The sequence below is a fragment of the Nematolebias whitei genome, chromosome 4 (assembly GCF_014905685.2).
Source record: "Nematolebias whitei isolate Nwh7 chromosome 4, NemWhi1, whole genome shotgun sequence".
NCBI lineage: Eukaryota > Metazoa > Chordata > Actinopteri > Cyprinodontiformes > Rivulidae > Nematolebias > Nematolebias whitei.
The window spans coordinates 52,547,549-52,558,684 of NC_056501.1; positions in this window are offsets into that span (position 1 = coordinate 52,547,549).

Below are 11,136 nucleotides of genomic sequence, written 5' to 3' on the forward strand. Positions count from 1 at the left end.
CCCCAGGCCTCTCCGTCGTCAGCAGCAGCAACTCCCCAGGCCTCTCCATCGTCAGCAGCAGCAACTCCCCAGGCCTCTCTGTCGTCAGCAGCAGCAACTCCCCAGGCCTCTCCGTCGTCAGCAGCAGCAACTCCCAAGGTCCCCTCGTCGCCTGCTGCCAACTCCCAGGTCCCCTCGTCGCCTGCAGCCAACTCTCAGGTCCCCTCGTCGCCTGCAGCCAACTCTCAGGTCCCCTCGTCGCCTGCAGCCAACTCCAAGGTCCCCTCGTCGCCTGCTGCCAACTCACAGGTCCCCTCGTCGCCTGCTGTCAGCTCTAGGGTCCCCACGCCGCACGCTGCAGCTCTCCTGGTTCACACGCCGTCCGCTGCAGCTCTCCAGGTTCCCTTGCCGTCCGCTGCAACTCCCCTGGACTCAATGCCGTCCGCTGCAGTTCCCCAGGTCCCCACATCATCTGCGGCTCTCTCCAAGTCTCCAGAGGGGTCGGCGCTCTCCGCATCTCCAGAGGGGTCGGCGCTCTCCGCATCTCCAGAGGGGTCGGCGCTCTCCGCTTATCCAGAGGGGTCGGCGCTCTCCGCTTCTCCAGAGGGGTCGGCGCTCTCTGCTTCTCCAGAGGGGTCGCCTCCATGGTCGTCGCACGCTGCAGTTCTCCAGAGCCCCAAGTCCTCTACGCCACCAGACTTGGCCTCTACACTCTCCTCGCCGCTAGACGCGGCTCCCAAGGCCTCTTCGCCGCCAGACGTGGCTCCCAAGGCCTCTTCGCCGCCAGACGCGGCTCCCAAGGCCTCTTTGCCGCCAGACGCGGCTCCCAAGGCCTCTTTGCCGCCAGACGCGGCCTCTTCGCCGCCAGACGCGGCCTCCTCGCCGTCTACGCCGCCAGATGCGGCCTCCTCGCCGCCTGCCGCGGCCTCTTCGCGGCCTCCTCGCGGCCTCCTCGCTGTCTACGCCGCCTGCCGCGGCCTCCAAGTCATCTACGCCGCCTGCCGCGGCCTCCAAGTCGTCTATGCCACCTGCCGCGGCCTCCAAGTCGTCTACACCGCCTGCCGCGGCCTCCAAGTCGTCTACGCTGCCTGCCGCGGCCTCCAAGGTCCTACATGTTGGACGGCCTCCCGGCCGCCCCCCTGAACGTGGGTCCCGTGATGGACGGCCTCCCGGCCGCCCCCCTGAACGTGGGTCCCGTGATGGACGGCCTCCCGGCCGCCCTCCTGAACGTGGGTCCCGTGATGGACGGCCTCCCGGCCGCCCCCCTAAACGTGGGTCCCGTGATGGACGGCCTCCCGGCTGCCCCCCTGAACGTGGGTCCCGTGATGGACGGTCTCCCGGCCGTCCTCCTGAACAATGACTCCAGGGACGGTCTCTTGACCGTTCAGATCTTTTGTGTTTTTCCTGCTTGTGTCTTGCCTTAGTTCTTTCAGGTCCTTGTGTTCTTCCTTGTGTTTCCTCTGGCCCTCCACCCGCCCAAGTCCTTCGGGAGGGGGGTTTTTTGGGGACGCCTGGAGGCGTCCTTGAGGGGGGGGGGTACTGTAAGGATGGTACCTTTTGCTGGTTCTGTTTGTGTCTGTGTTTCCCTAGTGTTTCCTCGTCAGTTTAATTGGTGCCACCTTTGTCTCGTCACAGCTGTTGTAATCACGTCTTGTCTTGTCCTTGTATATAAGCCTCCTGTTCTGTGTTGTTCCTCGTCGGGTCGTATTCGTTGGGTCTCTGTGTTCTCCTGCGTTCTCCTGCGTCTCCCCTGAGCTCCCTAAGTTTCCCTCTGAGCCTTCCATTTATATGTAAGTTTTGCTGCCACGTCAGCTGTTATTTTGTTCTTTATTCTCTATTAAAAGACTTATTTTTGTAATCTGCCGAGTTGAGTCCTGTCTGCACTACTGGGTTCGTTCCTGTCCAACAAATCCTGACAGTTCCAGCAACTCCAGAGTCAGAGAGATTTGTTTGTCATTCGCATCTCATGTGGTACATGTGGTGGAACAAAATAATGTACACAGTGTCCCAGTTACAACCAACAATAAAACGTAAAAAAGGAACAGTAATAAGATGAACTAAGAAAAATATCAACTAAATTATGCACTAAGCACTAATAGCATAAAACAAACATTACGTTGAACAGCAGCACGAGCAGTCTGTGTGAACAGATGAGCACGTATGAACACATCAACATGAAACAGATCAGCAGCAACATGAAGCAGATCAGCAGCAACATAATGTGATTTTTCACAGTGATTATTCTGGTTAGAGATTCATGAGTCTAACAGCCTCAGGGTAGAAGCTGTTCCTCAGTCTAGTGGTTCTACACTTAATGCTCCTCAACCTCCTTCCTGAGGGGAGTGGGGCAAAAAGTGTGTGTGCTGGGTGAGTGTGGTCCTTCATGATACAGGTGGCCCTCTTCCTGCATCTGGAGGTGTAGATGTCTGTGATGGTGGGGAGACTGACTCCAACATCTTCTGTGCAACCTTCACCACTCTCTGCAGAGCTTTTCTTTCTGCAGCTGTGCAGCCTTCATGCCACACGTTGATGCTGGAGCACAGGATGCTCTCCACTGCACACCTGTAGAAGGAGGTGAGGACTGAGCTTCCCAGACCAGCTCGTCTCAGCCGCCTGAGGAAGTAGAGTCTCTGATGAGCTTTCTTGATCAGGCTGGTGGTGTTGTTGCTCCAGCTGAGATTGTCATTCAGGTGTACACCCAAGTACTTGTAGCTGGAGATCACTTCCACTGCAGATCCTCTTATGTTCAGGGGATGTAGATATGTTTGTTCCTTCTGAAGTCCACAATCATCTCCTTTGTCTGCTTCACATTGATGTGAAGGTTATTATCTTTGCACCAGCTCTCCAGGTGTTCCACCTCCTGCCTGTAGCTGGACTCATCATTGTTTGTGATGCATCCCACCACCGTTGTATCATCTGCAAACTTTAAAATGTGACAGCCTGGATTGGTTGCTGCACAATCATACGTGTGTGGGGAGTGGTGGCGCAGAGGTTAGAGAGGTGGGCCTGTGATCCGAAGATCGCCGGTTCACGCCCCGGCCCCGACAACATCAAAATTGTGGGTGGGGTAGGTGAAACACCCACACTTGCCCCCACCCTCATTCGCCCCACTCTGGGCCCATGAGCAAGGCCCTTAACCCCCACCATGTGCTCCCTAAACAGGTCTCTCTTGAAAATGAGTTCTCGTGGCTCAATGAGACTACCTGTATAAATAAAGGCTAAATGAAAAAAAATATATAAATACGTGAGCAGAGTGAACAGGAGACGGCTCAGCACACATCCCTGTGGGGAGCCAGTGCTGAGCGTTATGGTGGAGGAAGAGAAGTTGTGGATCCTCACTATCTGTGGTCTGTTAAAAAGTCTAGTACCCAGTTGCAAATGGAGGGGCTTAGTCCTAGTGTGAATAGTTTGTCCATCAGGGTTTGGGAGATCATGGTGTTGAAGGCAAACGTGAAATCCACGAAGAGCATACGGACGTAGGAGTCCTTCTGCTCCAGGTGGGTGAGAGCAGTGTGGACCACAGAGGAAATGGCATCCTCTGTTGATCTGTTCTCACGGTATGCATACTGATGCGGGTCCTCGTTGATGTTGATGGTTGTTTTGATGTGAGTCATGACCAGTTTTTTTTAAGCATTTAGCGACTATCGGGGTGAGGGCCACTGGCCGATAGTCATTCAGACCAGTCACTATAGAACTCTTTGGGACTGGGATGATGGTGGCAGTCTTCAGGCAGGTGGGAACTGTCTCCAGGGTAAGTGAGGAGTTAAAGATGTCGGCCAGCACCTCGCAGAGCTGATCGGCACATTCTTTCAACACTTTTCCAGGGATGTTGTCTGGGCCGGTTGCTTTGTGCGGATTAATCCTCCTGAAAGTACTCCTTACTTCTGCTGAGGTCACGCTGAGATGCTCTTCATCTGGTGGTGAGGTGAGTCTGGTGCTGGGTGGTCTGTTTGGGTCTTCAAAGCATGCATAGAACTTGTTGAGGGTATCAGGCAGAGATAGGTCTTTAGGGCATTGTTCGCTCCTGCCTTTATACTGTTATACACTTAATGCCCCTCCACATGCTCCGTGGGTCTTGTGAGGTGAACTGACCCTCGATCCTCTGTGCGTATGTGGCCTTGGCCTTCTTAATACCAGCAACCAGCTCTTTTCTTGTCCTTCTCAGTTCCTATGAGTTTCCAGACCTGAAGGCAGTGTTCCTGGCTTCCAGCAGGGTGCGCACCTCTGCATTCAGCCAAGGTTTTCTGTTTGGGTAGCTTTTAACATATCTGATGGTGGAGACATCATCAGTTCATTTACTAATGTACCCCAGAACTGAGGATGCGTATTGTCCAGATCTAGCACTCCTCCATTTTCAGCAGCTTCTCTGAAGACCTCCCAGTCTGTTCATTCAAAATAATCTCTCAGTATGGGGCCACTGATCTTGATCCAAGATTTAACATTTTTTGTACCCGTCTGGAGCGTCTCAGCGGGGGCAGGTAAGCAGGAGCCAGGAAGATTGAGATATGATCAGATAGTCGTAGGTTGAGACGGGGTTCAGCTTTGTATGTATCTTTTACATTTGTGTAAACACGGTCCAGCGTGTTGTTCTCACATGTTGGTATGGTCACATGTTGGTTAAATCTTGGGAGGCAGTCTTTTAGATTCACATGATTAAAGTCTCCAGCCACTATTTAAAGAGCATCAGAGTGTTTGTTCTGCAACGAGCTGAAGAGATCATGGAGTTCCTGCTGAGCTTTGTTAGCATTAGCATCCAAAGCTATATAAACAACTGTTATGAAAGCCACTGTAAACTCACGGGGTAGATAATGTAGTCGACATTTCACTGTTAGCTGATCCAAAGCCTTGGAACGTGAACTTTTTACCACAGTACAGTTTATGCACCAACTTTTACTCACACAAATGCACACTTCGCCTCCCCTCGATTTCTCCGTTAGCTCGCTGCAACGATCTGCTCGAAAAAATTCTGTCATCCAGCTGGAAGGCTGAATCCGGCATTTTGCTGGTAATCTATGTTTCTGTGAGGCAAATCACCGCACACTTCATCATCTTTTCTAAAGCGCCTGCTCTCAGACGAAGCGAATCCATCTTGTTGTCCAACGAGCGGACATTCGACAAAAAGAGACGTATCGAGAGTTTTTCATCTTTAACATTAGCATTTAGCCTCACCAGAATCCCCGCCCAGCGTCCTCTCTTCTTAAGCCGGGAGCAGCACTTCCTCTTCTGCCTGTTGGAGCGCCTCTGCTGCAGCTTTCAGGTAGATGACTTTAAGATTTGCATTCTGCTGAGCATAGTTTTGAGTTCATTGCTGATTGCTGCTGTTTTTCGTGTCAAATCCACTCTTATTCTCATCATTTCATTTCAGCTATAATTCACAAGCATAAATCTTATGCAGTCAGGCATGGAGTCAATTTCAAAACTCCTAAAAACTGGGATCGCACTAGGAGCCTGTGAAGCTACAACTGCTCTGAGCGCGACCATCTTGGCATCAAAGAGAGAAATGTTTGATGCGTTATTCACATTATATGTCACATTTCAAAACAACGGTGCTAATTTGTCAAAATAACAACAGCGATCAAAACGTCAAAAAGACAGTCCAATTTACTTCAATAAAAAAATGGATGGATGGATTGTCCAACAACCAAGAACTGAAACCTTCAGGTGCTTCAAACAGTGCCATGAGATTGGAGCAATAGCAACAACCAGGACTGAATTCAAAGGAGAAGAGTTCAGCTCAGAACCGAGAAGTGAGGGGAGAGAGGATGGGGGGATAAGGACACCTGACAGAATAGGAGCTGCTCTATTCACACACAACCTGCTGTTCCTCTCCAAAATATTAATTTTATTGAGTCTACAAATTTAGGTAAATGTTGATGTATGACAACCCGTTAAAATACACCAAAATGTTTCTGTGAGAGGGCCCACGGAAGGGCATCTGGCGTAAAAATAACTGCCAAGTCTTCGTGCGACTTAGTTCTCTGTGGCGACCCCTAAAGAAGGGAGCAGCCGAAAGAATAAAAGAACAAAAGAAAATAAAAAAATGTATATGTATGTGTATATAAAAAAAAATATATATATATGTATATGTAGGCAGACCTGGATCCCTCAGTTGATGTTGAGACGTCGGCAGACGTGGAAACCTCAGTTGATGTAGCAACGTTGGCGGACCTGGGACCCTCAGTGGATGTTGAGACGTCGGCAGACCTGGGACCCTCAATTGACGTTGAGACCTCTGTAGAGACCTCTGAAGTGTCGGCTGAGTCTTCGGCGGCTGAGTCTTCAGAAGCAGTGAAGACCTCTGCGGCAGTGAAGACATCTGCGGCCGGTGGCCTGGGTGAGACATAAAAGCGGCGGACGGACCAGGAGCGATGACCTCGGCGAACGGACCAGAAGCGATGACCTCAGTGGACGGATCTGGAGTGAGGACCTCAGGAGGCGGGTCAGCGGTGATGAGTTCAGTAGATGGGTCAGCGACGAGGAGCTCTTCTGTGGTCGGATCTTTGGGTGCAGGTGCTGAATCAGGCGCTGGGACCAGGGCCAAGTCGGGTGCAGAAGCAGGGGCTGAGTCAGGCGCTGGAGCAGGAACCGAGTCCCTGAAACTTTTCTGTCATCGACCTCTGTCGTGGCGACAACAGCGTGGTCCAGGATCGTACCGGAGCTCTTCCTTGGGCTCAGGGCCTCCCTCAGAAATTGGCTCTGCAGCCAGTGAAACAGGGACTTGATCTGTAGCTGGGGGGCCAGGGACTGTCTCTGAAGCAGGGGCGCCTAGTTTAACAGCAGGGGAGTCCGGTTCTTGGGCAGAGTCAGGAACAGGAGAGTCTGGATCTGAGCCTGAAAAAGGGGCTGGCACTGGGGCAGAGTCAGGTTCCGTCTTCAAAGTTCTGAGTCCAGTAAGAAGCTGCTGACATTCAGGATGCTGGATTAAACCGGGTTGGGATAACAGAAACTTTTCAGCAAGGGGAAAGCACAGTATCTAAACAGTCTGAGTTATTTTTAGCAGAAAAAAGGAGGCTTTGCAGAATGTGGTTTATTTGAGATGATTCATGGGATTGCAGCTGAGAAGTCTTGGGGCTAGTCTTGTGAGGAACTCTATTCAGGGGCGAGGGGTCAAGATCCACCCTCACCAGAAACCTGGGATGGGACCTGCCCCCATGGAGGCACTGGGACTAGGTTCAATAAGCTCAGTCTCACCGGACTGAGCAGGAGCAGCTTGGAGCAATGGTGGGGTGTCGGGTTCCACCCTTACCAGAACCCTGGGAGGTGAGGCAACAGAATCCATCTCTACTGCAGCGCCAGGATTGTTTACTGGAAGCTCAGCTCTACCGAGCCGAGTTGGAAACGTGGAAGGTGCAGGGACGAGCGCCATGGGCCGCTTCCAGGTTCAGTTTCTGTCGCTCCGGTGGCGGCAAGAAGGCTGAGGGGCAGGAGTGGAGCAGATCTCGTCCTCTGGCTCTGTGTCCTCTCCCGACGTCCACCCCAAATAGCGGAACAGAGCTGAGGATGAGGAGGAACTGTAATTGTGGGTCACGCGGTCTCCACGTAGCCGGGACCTTCGCTTTTCTTTGAGGACCAAGAGGGGAGAAGGCAGGATTTCCACCTCCTGGCAGTAACTTCTTTGTGCCAGTATAGGTTGGATCTGGAACCCGCTGCACCGGATCAAGGTTTTCTCCATATGCGTGGACTCGAGAGAAGAGGTAAGTGAAGCCAAGGACCTTTGTCTGCTGGGTTCTGGTTTTGGTCGGTGCATACTGTCAGGATTTTCAGGCTGAGCTGAACAAGAACGAACCCATGTGCAGACAGGATGCAGAGGCCAGGACGTAAAATAAGAAAACACTTTAATATGAACAAATAAACAGCTGACGAAGCAGCAAACACTTACTAGTCAGAAAACACAAGGGATATAGGAGGATACCAGACGATGCACCGACAATGACTGAGACACAGAGCAGAGCTTATATACGCTCAGACTAGACGAGACAAATTACAAACACCTGGAGGACACGCGGGTGGAGCTGATCGGGGTAATTACTGAGAGACACTAGGGAGTACAGACACAGGGAGACTGACAGAGGGATACCATCCTTACAAATTTGACAGTCATCAGCATAGAGATGAAAGGGTATGTTGTGTTTCCGGAAAATAGTACCTAGTGGCAGCAGGTATAAAGAGAATAGAAAGATACCGAGGATGGACCCCTGCATGATTTCAGCGCCCTGCCATCTGCCAGTGCTCTTGGCCACGCCCACTTCTCTGCGGCAGAGCGGTGATCATGATACGCTGCAGGAGATAGCTTCTCCTGCAGCTGTGGGCTGCACAGAGATGCAGCAGGGGCTAAATAATTTAAAATAATGTATTTAAAATTAAAATTCCATACTGATCATGCAGCTCATCCATCAATCAGCCAATTGTCATATCCAACGTTACTTTGAAAAACCGCGATAGAGCAAGTCTGCGAAAAACGAGCTGCAAAGTAGCAAGGGACTACTGTATTTACACACACACACACACACACACACATATATATATATATATATATATATATATATATATATATATATATATATATACATACACACTGCCTGACCCAAAAAAAGTTGCCACCTGGATTAAACTAAACAAAAGTTACAAGCCTTTTGTTGGATAATTACTGCATGGGCGATTATCTTTCAGCTGGCAACAAGTTAATTAACCCCAACTGGTGCAATGAGTTACTTCTCATTTCTTAAACAACCATGTCGAAAGACACATTGCCTGATTGTGGAAAAGATGTCAGACTGTTTGAGAATGTTCAAATCATTGGCATTCATCAAGCAGAGAAAACATCTAAGGAGAGTGCAGAAACTACTAAAATTGGGTTAAGAACTGTCCAATGCATTATTAAAAACTGGAAGGATAGTGGGGACCCATCACCTTCGAGGAAGAAATGTGGCCAGAAAAAAATCCAGAATAATCGTGATCTGCGATCACTTAAGCGTTTGGTGAAATCAAATATAAGAAAAACAACAGTAGCACTCAGGGCTATGTTTAATAGTGAAAGTAAGAGTATTTCCACACGCACAATGCGAAAGTAACTCAAGGAATTGGGACTGAACAGCTGCATAGCCTTAAGAAAACCACTAATCAGTGAGGCTAACCAGAAAAAAGGCTTCAATTTGCTAAGGAGCATAAAGATTGTACTCTGGAGCAATGAAAGAAGGTAATGTGGTCTGATGAGTCCAGATTTACCCTGTTCTAGAGTGAAGGCACATCAGGGTAAGAAGAGAGGCATCCATCATTCAGTTCAATTCAATTCAAAAATACTTTATTGATCCTAAAGGGAAATTAAGTGTTGTTGTAGCTCATCATCCTGGTTTCATTCAAGAGTTATTATAGATGCTGATAGATGTGAGCAGGAAGCATCTCCTGCAGTGAAGTCAAAGAATCTGGCCACATATACCGCTCCATCCACACGGATCCAGCTTGCTGTCAGATCTGGCCGTCCTCCTGGGCAATAGGACTACCTGAAAGCCGAGCAGAATTTCTCCCTAATGATGGTCACTCCTCCCAGCAGTCTGCCGAGCTCCTCATCACCAAGGACAGACAGCTGAAGGTACCGGGATAATCCCAGTCCTCCCGTTGTCACGAACCGAGTTTCTCACCAGCTCCAGGATTTCGGCAGTCAGGTACTCGAGCACCGCTACCAGGTTGACGGGAATTCATCCACGGCTCTTCCTTTTCAACTCATTTGGGATTTGGGGCTATAGTTGAAGTATTTGAGCTTTTGAGATGTTAATCAGCTGCTCCTGGTTGTTAAAAACCAACACATTGCCATGGTTACGCATCATAACAAGTGCCCAAAAGGGAAAAAGTTTTGGTAAAAATACTTCCAGCTGCACAGTATCTGATACCGAAGGAAATAATCATCTGAAAAATGTGATTTACATCCAGAATAAAGAAGAATTAAAGTTTTCAAAAGCAGTAACTGAGAATGAATGTAACAGAGCTACTACAACATGCAGCCACCCTGAGCGGCACAATATCGCTCAGGGTGGCATGCCTAGTGCCTAGTAAAGCTGTCATTTCTAACCCGAACCCGGAGCCCGGAGCCCGGCCCCGCCCGACCCAGATTCGGGCCAGGCTGGACCATAATAAAATGTGCTTGATGTGTGGTCCGGGTTGGTGTCGGTCTTTTTATTGTGTCAGAAACACATGCGGTCAACGATCCAATGTATTCAAACATGGCTTGCCATACAACACCTGCTGCACGCAGCCATTTGACCATGCGCTGACCGGCCGGTTGAAAGAGGTAAAAAGTTCAGTTAAGCTTCAGATGGACTACTGCCAGAGACCCATCAGCCCAAATGGATGTTCATTCAGCCGCTGCACTCAGCGGACGTGTGCAGCCAAGACCCAAATAGGTGAGATCACAAAATATCCGACATGTCAGAGCAGGATGCAGACAGAAGCAGGGGAAGCATTTAATGCACTTTGACTGCTCTTCAGCTCTGATCTTCTGCCCCTCAGCCGCGTGCATCCGCCAACCGTTAATAATAGTCGGTGGTATAAACAGTCAAAGCTTAATTAAAAATGTTTTTTTTTTCTGGGTTCGGACCTGTAATTACTGTTAATTTGTTGGATTGGATGAGGTTCGGAGATTATGACTATGGGCTGGGGCCGAGTCGGTTCGAATTATTTGGACCCGAGTGCAACTCTAGTGCCTAGTTATCAATGCAAGATCTTGATGAAAAATTAATACAACACTGGATGGAGATAGATCTTGTGACATTGCAGAAGTTTATCGAAACAATGTCACAGCAAAGGCATGCCGTATTCAAAGCTAAAGGCGGTCCAATGAAATATTAGTGTGTGACCTTTTTGTTTTGGTGGCAACTTTATTTTTGGCTAGGCAGTGTAATTAGCAAACAAAGATGCCATTTTTCTCATAGAAAAACACTGACAGACCTCTTAACAGCTTCTAACTGACAGCGAGGTCACATGACCTAGAGTGGAGAGGACCCTGTACAAACACTGAACTTTTGGAGCCATTTTGGATCAAGATGGCTGCCAAAGCTACCTCAGAAAACTCAAAATTGACTATAATTCAGTCATTCAAAAATGACTATACCGTATATTTTGGACTATAAGGCGCACGTAAAATCCTTTAATTTTCTCAAAAAT